Here is a 16,153-nt window from a genome sequence, read left to right on the forward strand (position 1 = left end):
TTAGCTTATATCAAAGTCTTGAAGGGAAGTGGGATAGCCCAAGGAACTACATGTAAAAGAAGGAGATTATATTCATTAGATTGTGCAACCTGGTGGAGAAAGAGGGCTAGTGGATTAGGATAGTCGTGAGAGTTTACAAACTATGGATTTGGGAATTAAACTATGTGAAGAGAGATAGATCCAACCATAGGTGATTTATTTCTTGTGGATTCATAGCCTAAACTCTAAGGGTGACCTATATTACAAATAGATTGAGTGCAACAAATAGCCTATGGTTTGGTGGAATGTCATTCTTCTACATCGAGTTGGTGGTTGTTGGCCCTTTTTAGTTTCAAACTCGAGTTATTATGCGCGAAGTGACTAGCTAAATCCCCATTGGGTATTACCCCTTGTGGCAACACCCATGGACATGCAAGGACCCACCCAAGACACCTATGGGGGGTTGTGAGAACTAGGTTCCTACAACTGGAAGGGGAATGGGAATTTGATCTAGGCCATTATTCTACCACACCTAACTCCAATTTACATATAAACTTTATTTACAAATATTCAAAATACATGTGAAACATAGATAGAATGATTTTAGGATCTAGAAAAATATGTGGTGTTTCTAAATTCTATCTATTATAAGTCTGCGAGCAATAAAAAAGAGAGTAAGTGTGAGGAAAAGAGGTCATGGCCAAATGAGTGTGAAGTTAATCCATAGAGAAGAAGGAGAGGTTTTGAGTAGATGTATGTACATATTATGTTAATGAAATCAAGTTTTCATTACACGATTTTCTCTACATGATGGTGTAATTCCAATTTGAATGTATGAATCTAGAACGAATGGTAGATACTAGAAATCTATCATATGAAGGAAACAATTTTTGTTATGGGATTTGAGGCACTTGAGTAAGGGAAGAATTCGGTACAAGCATAGATATTTTGTGTGCTTGTTTTATTGCAGGATCAGAGAACCAGATCAAACAGTGGTTAAAGGTGTATGGGCACCTTCATGTTGGTGCATTAACATCTCAGAAGTAGAGAAGTTGAAGATGTAGTCAAGTGGATTTTCCTACATTAAGTGGTATCAAAGTGGGTGTGCTCTTTGGAAAAGGAGTTAGGATGAGGTTTGTCCAGCGTTAGCTCTTTGGAGGAGATCTTCGTGGAAGATAAAAAAAGAGGATATTTGTACAAACAGAGCAAATTTAAATTCGAGTTGAAGAATTTGAAGAGGGTTTTATGAGTAAATTAAGCTCGGGTACAATGAGTATGAACTCATAATAAGAGATGTCTATGTTGCAATAGAGCAGAAGTAAAATTCGTTCTTGCAAATTGAGAGTGTGTGGTTTGGCACGAAATAAACTTACTGCGGGAAGGAAAGTTGATTTATGATATAATCAAGTTTTTAGTGGAAAGGCTACAATCAAAGTGGATCTCTACATCTAACATATTGTGAGAAGAGGTTATAAAAGTATTGTGTTGATTGAAGAAGTGTCCACCACGTAATGATTGAAGTGAGGCTCATAGAGGTGAAGCTCCAAGGGAGCACAAATATGCGTTGGAATGCAAGAGGCATGGTCAAATAATGATGACCATCTAAGGGAAAATGAACCAAAACTATGTTGATTAAAAGTTGGGCTAAAGATTTGGATAACCCACAAGTCTGAGGAAATCGACATGAAAATAGAATGCTAAGAGCGTTAATTTTCCCCATTGAATAAGATCATTAGGAAAGAATTTAAACAATGATACTTTTAAATTAAATATCATATAGTCGTGAAATGTTGAGGTGATGTATAGTTGGTGAAGGAGACCGCTCTATAGTGAAATGTTGTTTGACCAAGTAGGAGAACCGTGGTTTCTCTATCGAGCATAATGAAGATCTGATTTGGCACGCATAACATATGTCTTGAGTAGGTCAAAATACCAATTGAAAGAGGAATGCACCAAAGGAATAGATGCATATTCAGGTTTGCAAGAACAAAGTAAAATTCTAGGCAAACATTGTAGTAATTGGTCAATTGCAATGAGAGTGTGAAAGGATTGAGATTTATGGTAGATGGAGAATAAATCTATAACAAAAATTACCCACTGACTATTCTCCCAGCATCAAGTTAAGGAATTTCATCCAAGGAGCATGTGAAATCACCTATATTTATATATGGTCAAATGGACTTGGGTTGAGTAGATACACAAAACTCTTCAAGTTGCATGAAGTAGAGAATGTTTTTCTACTTTGGGAGTAGAAGCATTTTTTGTAGTTGAAGATTTGTGAAATCTGCAATACTAGATTTACAGACAGAGAAAATAGTTCCAGAAAGAGAAGTTGGGTAAAATTGCGGTGAAGTGAATTAATGCTAATCATATGCATTCTGATAATGAAGATCTTTGTGGTTGATTGACATTGTTAAATGTTGATTTGTGGATAACAACAATTAAGAGAATAGTTGAGGTAGAAGAAATGAAAAGATAGAGCTTGCAGAAATTGCATGCGTTTAGGTTTGGTAAAACCTGATTGGTGAAATGTTTTTATATGATTAATTTGATTTGAACAAAAAATCAATATTTGAAGGATAAGCTCTTGGAGAAAGAACATTGGAGTTCTTTTGAAAAGAAATCTACTTTGTGGGGGAAGCATGTCCTTTGGACGAGGAAGAACAATGGGAGAATGCAACAATATAATCAACATAAGGATTGAAGAAAATTGCAACAATAAACATTGTGAACTATCAAACGAGAATTGTATCAAAATTCTCACTTTTTAGATTCAACAAAGAATCATCCAATTTTGAAAAGTGGTGATTCAAAATACACCTTTTTTTTAGCGTATTTTGTACACTTAGAATTTTTTTATGTATTAAGAATGCACATTATTTTTTAAATGTTAGTGATTTTCATGCTAATTTTGAAAAGTGTTAATTCCGCATCAACCAAATTTTTGGCTTATTTTTAACACTTTAAATATTCTAATATTATTAAATATGGATAATTTTTTAAAAATATTGTTGATTTTAATGCAGATTTTGTAAAACATCAACCTTTTTTTTCGAGACATATTTTTGACACTTATAATTTGTGTTATGTATTAAGTATGCATTTTTTAAATGTTTGTTATTTAAACATTTTTCAAGTTGTTTTCTTCTTCTTCTTCTTTATTCCCTAAATGTTTGTTTTTAAAAGGTTTTTCAAGTTTGTGTTTTTAAATTTTCCTTACAATTTTTTTTATCATGTATTTTTTTATTATCTTGCAAAGTTTTTAAAAATAATAAAATTAATATTTTGAAGTTAGAATGTTTTTTTATATATTTATACATTGTTAATTAATATTTCAATACACATAAAATTTGAAAAAATAACATTTTGTTATGAATTTTATGTCAAGATATCATAATATTTGAATTTTTTTTAAAAAGATAATTCCAATAAAATTTTAAGTAAAAATAACACAATAAACAAATATTGTTAAAAAATCAACTTTAAAAATAAATCAAAATAACTAATTAAAACTAATTGTTTAAAAAAAGACAAAAACAATTTTTTATTATAAAAATAAATAATAATAATAAATAAATAAATAAAAACATTATAAATCCATAAAATCAAAAATTATTTTAAAAATTAGAATAAGAAAATAAACAAATGTAAAATAAACAAACAAATTTAAAATGTTTAAAAAAATGGAAAAAAAAAACATACAAATATATATAGAAAACAACTTTATAAAAAAACTTAATGTAAAAACAATAATAAAAAAATACATAATCTAACAAACTTCAAAAAAAATATATTGATAAAATAAAAATACAAACTATTAAATAATAATAACAATAATAAAATTAAACAAAAAAAAAAATTGTCCCTAGAGGTAGCAGGCCAACGTAGAGACAACCTGGAATCAGGGCCAGCCCTGGCCCAGTCGCCTAGGGGACGCAAGCCGAAGCCCCTCAACACACGTAGCGACCATAAAAATAGAAGAACTGTGAGATGGTGGAGGATCATCGAACAACAAGCATCAGAGCATGAAGTGAGAGATGAGGAGAGTTTGGGTATAACACAGAGAAGAACCAAAGTCACATGGTGGATGAGCCTGTAGGGCAGGTGCACTTGGTAGCAGTGGCAGGTTCAAGTCGAGTTTGGCGGGTGTCGTAGGTCGGGCAGACCACAAACTCGCCACAACAACGGGGGGACACAATGTGTGCAGGCGGAGGTCGTAGTGTTGGGCGCAGGTGCGGACACGACAGGTGTTGGTGGGTTGACATGACCGACCTAGATGGGCAACACAGTGGCACACGAGTTTTAGACAAACCGCTGAAATACGACATGAAGAACTGGTGGGTGGACTATGGTCGAGACGTGCAGTAGGGCGTGCCAACCAACCGACAATGCCAACCCTTGTTGTATTTTTATGAAATAGGTTGAGGCATAACCTCCCTATGAATGTAAAAATTGTATAGAATTTTATATAAATATTTATTTTTGAAGAATTGTGTCTCTTGCAAGATTTATGTTGTAGTTCTTTATGTTATGAGTTTCCACACATAATTGTTATTAAGAAATGGATGAAGTTGAAAGTAGGCATAGTCCAGAAAATGTAATGGAAAAAGTAAAGGGGAGTCGTTTAGTCAGTGCCGCATGTGACCCAAGTCAGGAGAAATAGATTGGGGTTGTGACAGATGGTATCAAAGCCAGTACAACAGTAAGATGCAGAGACAAGGTATGTATGCAATCTGAAGTTTTGGAGCAAAAAAAGTATTGGATGCATAGTTTGGGGTTTCTTGACTTGGAGATTCATGGAAGAACCATCCAAGCCTTGGTGGACACAAGTGCCACACACAACTTTATGACGAAAAAGTTGGCAAAGGAAGTTGGGCTGCAAATTGTTCCAACCAATGTGGAGGTCAAGGTAGTGAACTCGAAGGCTAAAGTGTCAGGATTGGCAGATGAAGTGTCGATCCAAATTGCAGATTCGCAGGGTTGTTTGGACTTCAACAGTGATGGAGATGAACGACTTTGACATGATATTAGGGCAAGATTTTCTGAAGAGCAACAAGGCTATTATTGTCCCCTTTTGCGATGAGATCATGTTGATTGGAGGCTCACGAACTTGGACTTTTTCAACTCATAAGCAAACGAAGGAAGTGAAGGTGTAACATGTTTCTACACTAATTATGAGTAGGGCGATACAGGATTAAAATGTTGAGACATATGCGACAATCATCAGGGAAGTTGAAGGTGATGATGGAGTGGGGACGCCTATTCCAGCCGAGATTTCTGATGTATTGGACAAATATGCAGATTTGATGCCCGATGAGTTGCCGAAAGTACTTCCACCAAGATGTGTGGTGGACCATAGGATTGAGCTAGAGCTAGGGAAGCAACCTCCGACAAAAGCTCCTCGTCACTTGTCATGACCGAAATTGGAGGATTTGAAATGATATTTGAAGGAGTTAGCTTATGCAGGTTTCATATAACCTTCAAGGTCCCTATATGGTGCTCCAGTATTGTTCCAGAGGAAGAAATACATGAAAGAGTTGTGGATGTGTTGTGATTATCGTGCACTTAACAAGCAAATGATAAAGAACAAATATCCTTTGCCACTTGTTGTGGATTGCTTCGATAAGAGTGCAAAAGCCCGAGTGTTTTCCAAGTTGGACTTGAGGCATGGGTATTATCAGGTGCAGATAGCGGAGGGAGATGAGAGAAGATCGTGATTGTGACTAGGTATGGGATTTTTGAGTTCCTTGTCATGCATTTCAGGTTGTGCAGTGCTCCTGCTACATTTTGCACTTTGATGAATGATGTTTTGCATCCATATTTGGATTCATTCGTAGTAGTTTACTTGGACGACATCATGATATTTAGTGATAAAATGGAGGATCATAAGAAGCACTTGGATTTTGTATTTGAGGCACTGAAGGAGAATCATTTGTACTTGAAGAAGTCGAAGTGTATGTTTACCCACACCGAGATTCCATTTCTTAGACACATTGTAGGCCAAGGACATATACAGATGGAGCCAAGCAAGGTGAAGGCGATTGAGGATTGGAACGAACCGAAGAATGTCCTTGTATGAGGGTGTTCTTAGGGATGACCAACTACCAACGAAAGTTTGTAGAGGGGTACTCCAAGGTGACTTCACCACTTACATAACTTTTGAAGAAGGATAAGCGATGGAATTGGATGGAGAAGTGTCGAGCAACATTTGAATATTTGAAGAAGACGATGGTTACAACACCGAAACTAAAGTTGCCTGACTTCGAGAGACCATTTGAGGTGTGCACAGATGCTTTAGATTTTGCGATAGGAGGGGTTCTTATGCAACATGGGCATCCAATGGCATATGAGAGTTGGAAGTTGCAGGATAGAGAATGATGATATCCGGTTCATAAGAAGGAGATGACTGTGATAATCCACTACTTGCAGGTATGGAGGCATTACTTGATTGAGAAGCCTTTTATTGTCAAGACGGACAATGTTGCAGCAAGTTATTTTGCATCCCAATCGAAGTTGTCAGCGAAGCAGGCTCGTTGGCAAGACTTCCTAGCACAGTTTGACATGACTATTGAGTATATAATAGGGAGACTCAATGCAGTTGCAAATGCCCTCAGTAGGAAGGGACAATTAGTCGCACTTGAGGAGGGAGAAAACCAAGTAGAGCGTAGTAGGATTCAAGTACATATGACTGATAAGATGCAAAATAGACTTCGAGCTAGTGTAGAGACCGATACTCAGGTGAAGAACATTTTGAAGCAAGTGAAGGAGGGGAATACTTGAAATTTTTTCCTATGAGATGGACTCTTGTTCTATGGGAACCGACTTTACATTCTAAAGTCATCAGGGCTTAGGAGGCATCTCTTGAAGGAGTGTCATGATTCTCCATGGGTTGGCCACCCAGGGCAGCGTCGTTCTTTGGCATTATTGGAGAGAGGATACTTTTGGGAGAAGATGCAGGAGAATGTAGAGGAGTATGTGCATACATGCATCATTTGTTAGCAGGATAAATCAGATAACCAAAAACAGGGAGGATTGTTGCAACCTTTACCGATTATAGAGAGACCATGGACGAGTGTTTCGATGGACTTCGTCACTCAGTGACTGCAGGTGCAGGGGTATAACGGGATTATGGTCATTGCTGATCGTTTTTCCAATATGTCGTCTTCATTCCAACGAAGATACCATGTGGAGTCAAGAATATTGTTGAGTTATTCTTCAAATATATTATGAAGTATTGGGGTATGCCATTAAGTATAGTGTCTGACCGAGATCCGCGATTTACACGCAAATTTTGGACCACTTTACTCAATTTGGTCGGGACAGAGTTACTGCAGAGTTCGAGTTACCATCCACAGATAGATGGGCAGACTGAATGGATTAATAAACTGTTGGAGGACTAGTTGAGACATTATGTGACAATTGATCAAAAAAATTGGCCTGAAATCTCAGATGTGGCTCAGTTTAGCTACAATATGCAGAAGAGTTCCACAAATGGGTATAGTCCATTTGACTTGGTTAGTGGATAAGTGCTAGTTGCTCCACACACTGTGCTACCGAGAGGATTTATGAGGAGTCCACATGTGAAGAGATTCTTGATAGCATGGGAGAAGACCTTGGAGTTAGCACGGTCCACTTTCATGATGTTGCAAGGAGGATGAAGAAATGGGCAGATAAGGATAGACAGGATACACACTTCGATGTTGGGGATATAGTTTTTCTGAGGATTACCAGGGATCAATTTTAATCACAGAAAGGGACTGCAGGATCTTTGACAAGGAAGTATGAAGGGCCATTCCAGGGGAAGAAGTGAGTTGGGGAAGTTTCCTATGAGTTGGAGCTTCCAAACCACATGCATTTGAAACATCTCGTATTCCATATGAGTCTGCTCAAGAGAAGTCGACTTGATGAACATCAGCTTGAGAGGATAACACCACCTAGCGAACCAACCATGATTGTGGACAGGCCACACCTGATTTTGGACAATATTTTAGATCTTCGAACTATGGGTGTTGGGAATACCGCACAACAGGAGTTCTTTGTTCGATGGAAGAATGCACTAGAGGAGAGTAGCTCGGAAACAAAGGAGTCACTGTGGAGATGGAAAAAGGATATTGTTGAGTATGATGTTGAGCTGGTGAGAATGACAGGATTGTCGAGGACGACAACGACTCATGGTGAGGAAGGATGTCAGGGCCCCGAGTCGACATCATCGCCCTCAGGTGAGTCAGGTGCCCAACACGGGTGCGCTTAACCGAAGTGCAAGGAGCGTGCCCATGTGTGATAGGCGGGCGCATCGCAAGACGTGCGACAGGTGTTTGTAACAGGTGGGCACACTCAGGTGACTCATATAGCGGGTGACCAGGTGGGCACACGTCCCGACAAGTGAACATGATGAGTGAGTGGACTTAACACGACATTAAGAAGAATGCGACGAGGGTGCACAATTGATGTGTTTAACTAAGAGACGATGAGGCGAAAATGGTTAAGTTTTGGAAGGAGCGACCGTGAGTTTATAGACAGGCAGAGACCAACATAGATTGGTAGGCCAACATAGTGAAAGGGTGCAACAAGTGTTATGGACAGGTCGGCGTGCGGAAGCCGAAGCCCCTCAATACAGGTAGTGACCGTATAAATAGAATAATCGTGAGATGGTGGAGGATCATCGAACAACAAGCATTGAAGCATGAAGTGCGAGATGAGGAGAGTTCGAGTATAGCGTAGAGAAGAATTGGAGTCGCAGGGTGGGCACAATTGGTAGCAGCAGTAGGTTCAAGTCGAGTCTAGCGGGCAAACCGCAGAGCCGCCTTAGCAGCTGGCGGACACGACGTGTGTGGGCAGAGGTCGCAGTGTTAGGCACGGGTGCGGACACGACATGCGTTGGTGGGTTGACACGGGCGATCCGAGTGGGCAGCACGGTGGGTGCATGAGTTTTGTACAGACCCCCGAAATACGACGTATAGAACGATGGGTGGACTATGGTTGGGCCGTGCAGCAGGGCGTGTCAACCGACCAACGGTGCCAACCTGTGTTGTATTTTATGAAACGGGTGGAGACATAACCTCCCTATGAATGTAAAAATTGTACAAAAATTTATATAAAGATTTATTATTGAAAATTGTGTCTCTTGTAAGATTTATGTTGTAGTTGTTTATGTTATGAGTTTGGCACAAAACTGTTAATAAGAAATGAATGAAGTCGAAAGTAAGCGTAGTCCAGAAAACTTAATGGAAAAATTGAAGGGGAGTTGTTTAGCCGGTGTCGCACGTGACCCAAGTCGGGAGAAACGAATTGGGGTCGTGACAACTCCATTGTGGTTGCTGCAACCGTCCCCACGCCGTGTCATCGAGTCGCCACCTCCACGATCACCTCACACAGTAGCCACCCTCCGTTGGGAGCTCCCCACCATCTTACCACCCCAACGAGCCCCTTACGTCTGCACTCCTGGGTCCAAAGATTATATTTCTATTTCTGGGTCCCCACATCTAGCTGAGCCAGGCTTTGTTGGGAGGGAGGACCGCCCTAGCCATGAAGATGGGTGCATATTGGCTAGACCAGCAACGAAACTGTCGATACCAGAGTCAAGAATGTAGGAACCATTGATATCCTTCCAAACACACCCGACCCCTGACCACCAAGCTTGCCTCACCCAAGGTTGAAACCGCCATCCACCCAGGCAAGGATGAGAGCTAGAACTTCCCTCCCGGAAGCAACAACATGCACCTACCCGACTTTCGCCACCCCACCCATCTTGCCACCCTAGGCTCCGACACATAAACTCATTGTAATTTTTAAAATTCATAAGAAGAAGGGTCAAACAATACTTGACCTTTCCCGAAGCACTTCGAGGAGCACCTCCCCAATTGCACCTGCAGTAGGCAACCACGACGACCTTCAAGGACCCAACTCCCTTTTCCCGGAACACATAGAAAACCATACACCGAGTAGCATAACAACCTAATTATAGGCCTAATAACCTACGAAGGAGCCCCACGCACAGAGTTGTCGCCACCCCCAGAAGCACTACCAATTATACCACCTCCACCAACCTCCAAGAAACTAATAACCCACAACTTCCAATTTCTAAGAAAAATAAATACAAACTGGTCAGCACCTTCGAAAGTCGCACTGTGCATGCATAGAAAAACACGGGATACCACCCCTGGAACAGGAAGGATACTAACTTGTAGAGCCAAGAGTCCGGGAAGAAATTCTGGGGTTGCCACCATGACCAGAAAAATCGGGGATGCTTCCTTCGTCGACGAGCATAATACCAATAGGGAACATGAAACCGTATTGAAACTCCAACACAAATGAATTCACCATAACCCATCCTATGTCTTAGGTCATAGCCTCTTCTGTTAGTCGAGGTGTTGAGGTATTTTACATGAATGTCATAACTCTCCCCCAATCTCCAGGTGATTTGAGAGGGCAGGCCGGCTAACCCTCCACCCTTATGCGAATTATTTACAAACACGAGCCATGTGGTGCTTTGTGCGCCAGGTTCCTCACCCCCAATGGAGAAACCTCTCCCTCTGCCACTATCTGACATAGATCCACCAGGTTGGTATTTTGTGAAAAGGGGGTTCAATCCTGGAGGGGATCCTGCCCTTCATGATCACTACCCCAATTTGATATTTTATCAGCTGCCTTATTACCCTCTTGGTCTAATCCAAACTTAAACAGGAATGAAACAAATTATAGATATATCCATAAATACAGAGATGTAGCAAAAATAAAACTTCATTTCATTAATATTAGAATACTGAAATATGCTAACAAACATAACGGAAATAAACTAGCTCGGGTGATGGTAGCTTATCTTTGAGAAGAGATGTGGTGACTACATGCCTTAGAACTATGTGGTGACTACATGCCTCAGAACTATGTTACAATGAGGCTAAAGGGCCTATTTATTATTGAACAACAAGGGAAAACCCTAAACAACCAAAACCCTAACCCCAGGAGATGGAACACCAAGAGTTTGTGGGCCCGTTGGGGTTAGTTGGTCAGCCAACTTCCCGGGGTCGTAACTTGGTCATATTATCTCTATTTGGCGCTTATGATACCTTGTTGGAAAGTTCTCTCCGAGTACTATAGGATTTGCAGCAGACCTTGCCCATGGCTACGGACCTATTGTGGACCTTAAAAAATGTCGTTTAGGGGGTGATCCAAAATGGATCCTGAAACTCTCTAAGTCTTCATGAACTCTCTATAATTTATGCCAAAGATTAAAAATCTTATGAAGATCAAGCTTATTCGAGGAATCCTCATGACAGTCGCTAATTGAAATCAACGTGGATCAATGAGGGTCGTCGATCAAGCACGTAGAGTGGCGGACCACGGTAACACGCGCTGTCGCGAATTAGCAAAGTCAGCGATGGTTTGAGTCAATGGGGGAGGAATCTGATATGCGATTAGCATATCGCAGGGCAAACCCCTCGAAGAAGGAGAGCCACATACGCCCGGACCCGAAAAATCATGAAATGCAGCGGAAAGTGTTTTGGTTCCGTTCGAGACGAGATTCCATAGAAACCGACAGGATATCGGAAGGCCTTTGAGCGGTAAGCGGCTTAGACCGAGTCCCACCTGATGCCACACATTGGGTGACACGCATCCAGCGGAAGAGAGAGAAAACCACTCACATCGAATGGGTAAACGTCGAGCAAGTTATCCGCCCGATATGTGCGATGACCGTAGGATCTAGAGGGTCTAGATCAACGGCGGGGATGCGACTCGATGGATGATCGGATTTGACGAAGTTATAAAGTAGATTATGCGGGATTTTGAAGTTCGACGTGGACGATGAGTTGGCAGAGATTCGTGTTTCGCGGACATTCTTGGAGTAAACGGAAATAATGCTCGTTTCAAACGATCGAGTGTTTCTAGTGAACCTGACACGCTGATTTGTTGAAGGAATAGGTGGCCACCTCCCTATAAGGCGTTATGCAGTTACTGTAACCGCCGAAAGAAGGGATTCGAACAGACAGAGGCAGGGAACCAGAAAGCATAGAAGTGGAAACGAACAGTCAGGAAGCAGATTGGCTTTAAAGCCACAAACTGACAAAGAGGAGAGAGGTAGCCCAGGAAGCAATAAGCAGACCTGGAAGCAGAGAAACCAAAGTCGAGCTGACCTGAAGAAGCAAAGGCAGCAAGTGGCCAGGGTTAAGACAGAGATAGAGAGAGTCAGAGAGTCTGTGTACTCTAGAGAGACTTGGGGGATCCAAGTATGGTCCTACTGATTGTATCTATTGTGTGAGACTCAAATTGAGCTCACTGTAATAGGCAGAGGCACCAGATTTTGGAGGCAAAGATGTAGAGCCAGAGAGCTCTAATAGACTTCTAAAGAGCCACGAGGCTACAGTGAAGTTGCAACACAATAGGAGATCGAATGATCGAGCTATGGCTAGTTGTCTGAGGTGTGTCGAAGATAGGAGAAGGAGTTCCAGAGACAAATGCAGAATTCTGAGGGAGTCAGAGAAGCTAGAAGCTCGAGAAGCTCAGAGCACTGACTGAAGGAGTCAAGTCTAGAGAAGCCTAGACATGTCTGCAGAACAAGGACAACCAGGGGTAAGATGGCATTCTAAGCCCATTGGTTCAGCTGTAAACCGATGGAGTTAAGTGTAGCACTTGTAAAAGAATTGAAGCCATAATCCCAGAGAGCCTAATCGAGTTGATTAGAGCTCAAGGAGACGTAGCCCAAGATATCAGGGTGAACTCCATATTATATTGTTGTCTTATGGGTTTGTTGAATTGCTGCTTTATTTACTGTTATTTGTGTTTCACATCAACATAAGCAAATGAACATAAGCACTCAACAGTAAAAACAAATACAAGCATACACCTATATTTTCAAGCATTTCTTAATTCTGCATTGGTTAATCATTAAGACGTGGGAAATTTTCAAGCTTTGGAAGTGGGAGAGGTTCTTGTAAGTTAGACAAGAAGCCTAAGAGCCCCATTTTCAAATCAGGTGGTATCAGAGCTTAAGATTGATTAAACCCACCTTCAAAGAAGGTTGTACCAAAATGCTTGATTGACAGGGCAAAGATTGCTTGTCTGAAAGGTGTTTGGACAGTCAAGGATTAATTACCTCATTAATTGTATGTTTGGTTGCAGACTGTCTATTATTTGAGTTTGCAGAGGTGAAGGGAAAGCTATTGATAGCTCAATCCAGGAAGGACAAGAAGGAAGAAGGGTTGAAGGCATTATTCTATCCCAAAGGACCTCAATGCAATCCTTGAAGCACAAAATGTTGTTGCAAGAGGTTACTGAATAAGCTCTTTAATAATCTTGTTTGAAGTTCTTTTGTGCATTTTGAAAATGACAACTTCTACAAGTGATTTCTCAGATTCTTCTTGCTCCCCAAGTTCCTTTGATGGAAACATGAAGCAAGACTTGTCCACCATGATGGATATGGTGAGAGAAATGTATGAGGATGGAAGGAAGAGCAGCATACTTAGAGAGCAGTTGAATTCCATGGAGGAAGAGAAGCAGATGCTTTCTGGCAAATTGCAGGAAATGGAGAGGCAACTTCATATTGCAAATGTGAACCTGAAAAGGATGCATGAGTTGGAGTCACAACTCTTTGTTTCCAAAGAAGCCTTGGCCAAGTATCAGCTTGAAGAAGAGGTAAACCATTCCTGTTTGTCTTCAAATTCTTCTAAGAATGCTTATATTGGTTCTTTTGAAAAACATACCAGAGGCATAGGTTCCAAGCTAATGTCCAAGATGGGCTATGAAGGAAAAAGATTGGGCAAACATGCACAAGGTATTGTTGAGCCAATAATGGTTGAGGAAAGGCCTAAGTATTTGGGTATTGGCTATGGAAAGTCTTATGGAGAGAGTTCCAAAGCTGCCATGAAGGCCATTGAAACAGTTCCAAAAAGGAGTTTCATTGCAGGTCCTCTACCTCAGAAGTGTGAGGATTGTATTCAGGAGGAATGCAATAACTCGAAACATCATTCATAGGATGCAGGTGTTCAGAAGCACACACTTGAACCAGATAGTTGTGGAAACTCTGACAACCTTGAAGAAAGTGATGGTGTTCCAAAGGGAGCCACTTCTTCATTTGCTTCACCTCCTCATGAAGGCAATAAAGGTGAAAGAGGCAGGTATAAATATGGTTCTAAACACATTCCTTTTGATTTTGTAAAGCATGGAAAAGGAATCACATGTTCCTTTTGTGGTTTGGATAACCATTATGTTTCTAGATGCTATAAGAGGATGGCCACATACAAGAAATTTTTGAAGGAAAATAAGCAAGCAGCCAAAGGTCCCCGGGACAAGGCAAGTCATGCTGTCAAAAGGATGCACATGTGTTGCACTTACTATCATAAGAAAGGGCATCTTGCTGAAAAGTGTTGGACTTTGAATCTAGCACTGCTTCCACCAAAGCTGAAGGAGAAGGTGGAAAAAGAAAATGGCAAGGATGGAAATGAAGATTCCATGATTGATGTGTTTTAGGATGATTCACATATTGATGCTGATGTGCAAACAAAGGAGGGACCTTTGAAATGGATTGGTAAGAAATGGTTAGAATTCTTATCCAATTAAGACTGCATGTCTATTGATGCATCTATTTGCATTTCTTTGTGGAATAAATGCAAGTTGCAGGATCTTACCAAAATGGTAAATGGAAAGAAGTTGAGTAGGAAACTCACTTTATTGCTGCAACAGTATGTTCATTTCAGCTTCGAAAGTACAGTGTACTTAAGCGAAAGTTGAAAGATGGAATGCATGCATGAGCATGAGATGCATGTGATGTTGGCTTGGGAGAAGTTAACTTGGTCTCCAAAATGGAGATAATGATGAAGTGTTTCATCTTTTGGAAAAGAGTCCTAAAGGTCTTTTTCCTACATGCTTGACTTGAAGAGTCATTTGTTGTAAAGGCATGTTTTATTGGCTTGTTATCTAGTCAATCATTTGTATGCAGATATAAGACATGGAAGGGTTCACAAGATGTGAAATCTGTTTCTTTGTTGAAGCAAGAGTTAGTCCATCTAGTTGTTGTTTGTATGCCTGTTGTTGTTAACAGTTGTTGTTGGCAGCTTTTCAAACAGGTACAAATGAAAGTTTTGTGGAGCAGATGTACTTCACATTCGTTTGAGCCACCTTGGATCAAGGATCAAGGCAAAGAAGTTCAAACTACCTTCTGTAAACTTCATAGCAGAAGTTCTGCATGAAGTCAAGGAGGAAAACAGTTCTTCCCGAGACGACCAACCCATCCAAGAAGGGAAGTGGTCAGAGATTTTGGTTCAGAGGCACTATGCAAAGGCAAGTGTAGGGAGGCTGAAAGAAGAGGGTGTTGTTACTCTCATTTACTGCTCAGATCAGTATATCAGTCTTTTGGTGCACCAAAAGTTATTTTAGTGGAAAGGCGTGATCCAAAATGGATCCTGAAACTCTCTAAGTCTTCATGAACTCTCTATAATTTATGCCAAGGATTAAAAATATTGTGAAGATCAAGCTTATTAGAGGAATCCTCATGATAGTTGTTAACTGCGATCAACACGGATCAACAAGGGTCGTCGATCAAGCGCGCAAAGCGGCGGACCATGGTAACGCGCGCTGTCGCGAATTAGCAAAGTCAGCGATGGTTTGAGTCAATGGGGGAAGAAGGAGAGCCACATGCGCCCAGACCCGAAAAATCATGAAATGCACTGGAAAGTGTTTCGGTTTCGTCCGAGGCAGGATTCCACAGAAACCGGCAGGATATCGGAAGGGCTTCGAGCGATAAGCAGTTTAGACCGAGTCCCACCTAATGCCACACAGTGGGTGACATGCGTCTGGCGGAAGAGAGAGAAAACTACTCACATCGGACGGGTAAACGTCGAGCAAGTTATCCACCCGATATGTGCGATGGTTGTAGGATCTGAAGGGTCAACAATGGATATGCGACCCGATGGATGACCAGATTTGACAAAGCTATAAAGCAAATTGTGCGGGATTTTGAAGTCCGACGTGGCCGATGAGTTGGCAGAGATTCGTGTTTCAGGGCATTCTTGGAGTAAACGGAAATAACGGATGTTTCAAATGATCGAGTGTTTCCGGTGAACCTGACACGCTCATCCGTTGAAGGAATAGGTGGCCACCTCCCTAAAAGGCGTTATGCAATTACTGTAACCGCCGAAAGAAGGGATTCGAACGGACAGAGGCAGGGAACCAAAAAGCAGAG

The sequence above is a fragment of the Pinus tabuliformis genome, chromosome 9 (assembly GCF_031772625.1).
Source record: "Pinus tabuliformis cultivar Carrire ecotype Pingquan chromosome 9, CPIR1, whole genome shotgun sequence".
Classification (NCBI taxonomy): Eukaryota; Viridiplantae; Streptophyta; class Pinopsida; order Pinales; family Pinaceae; genus Pinus; species Pinus tabuliformis.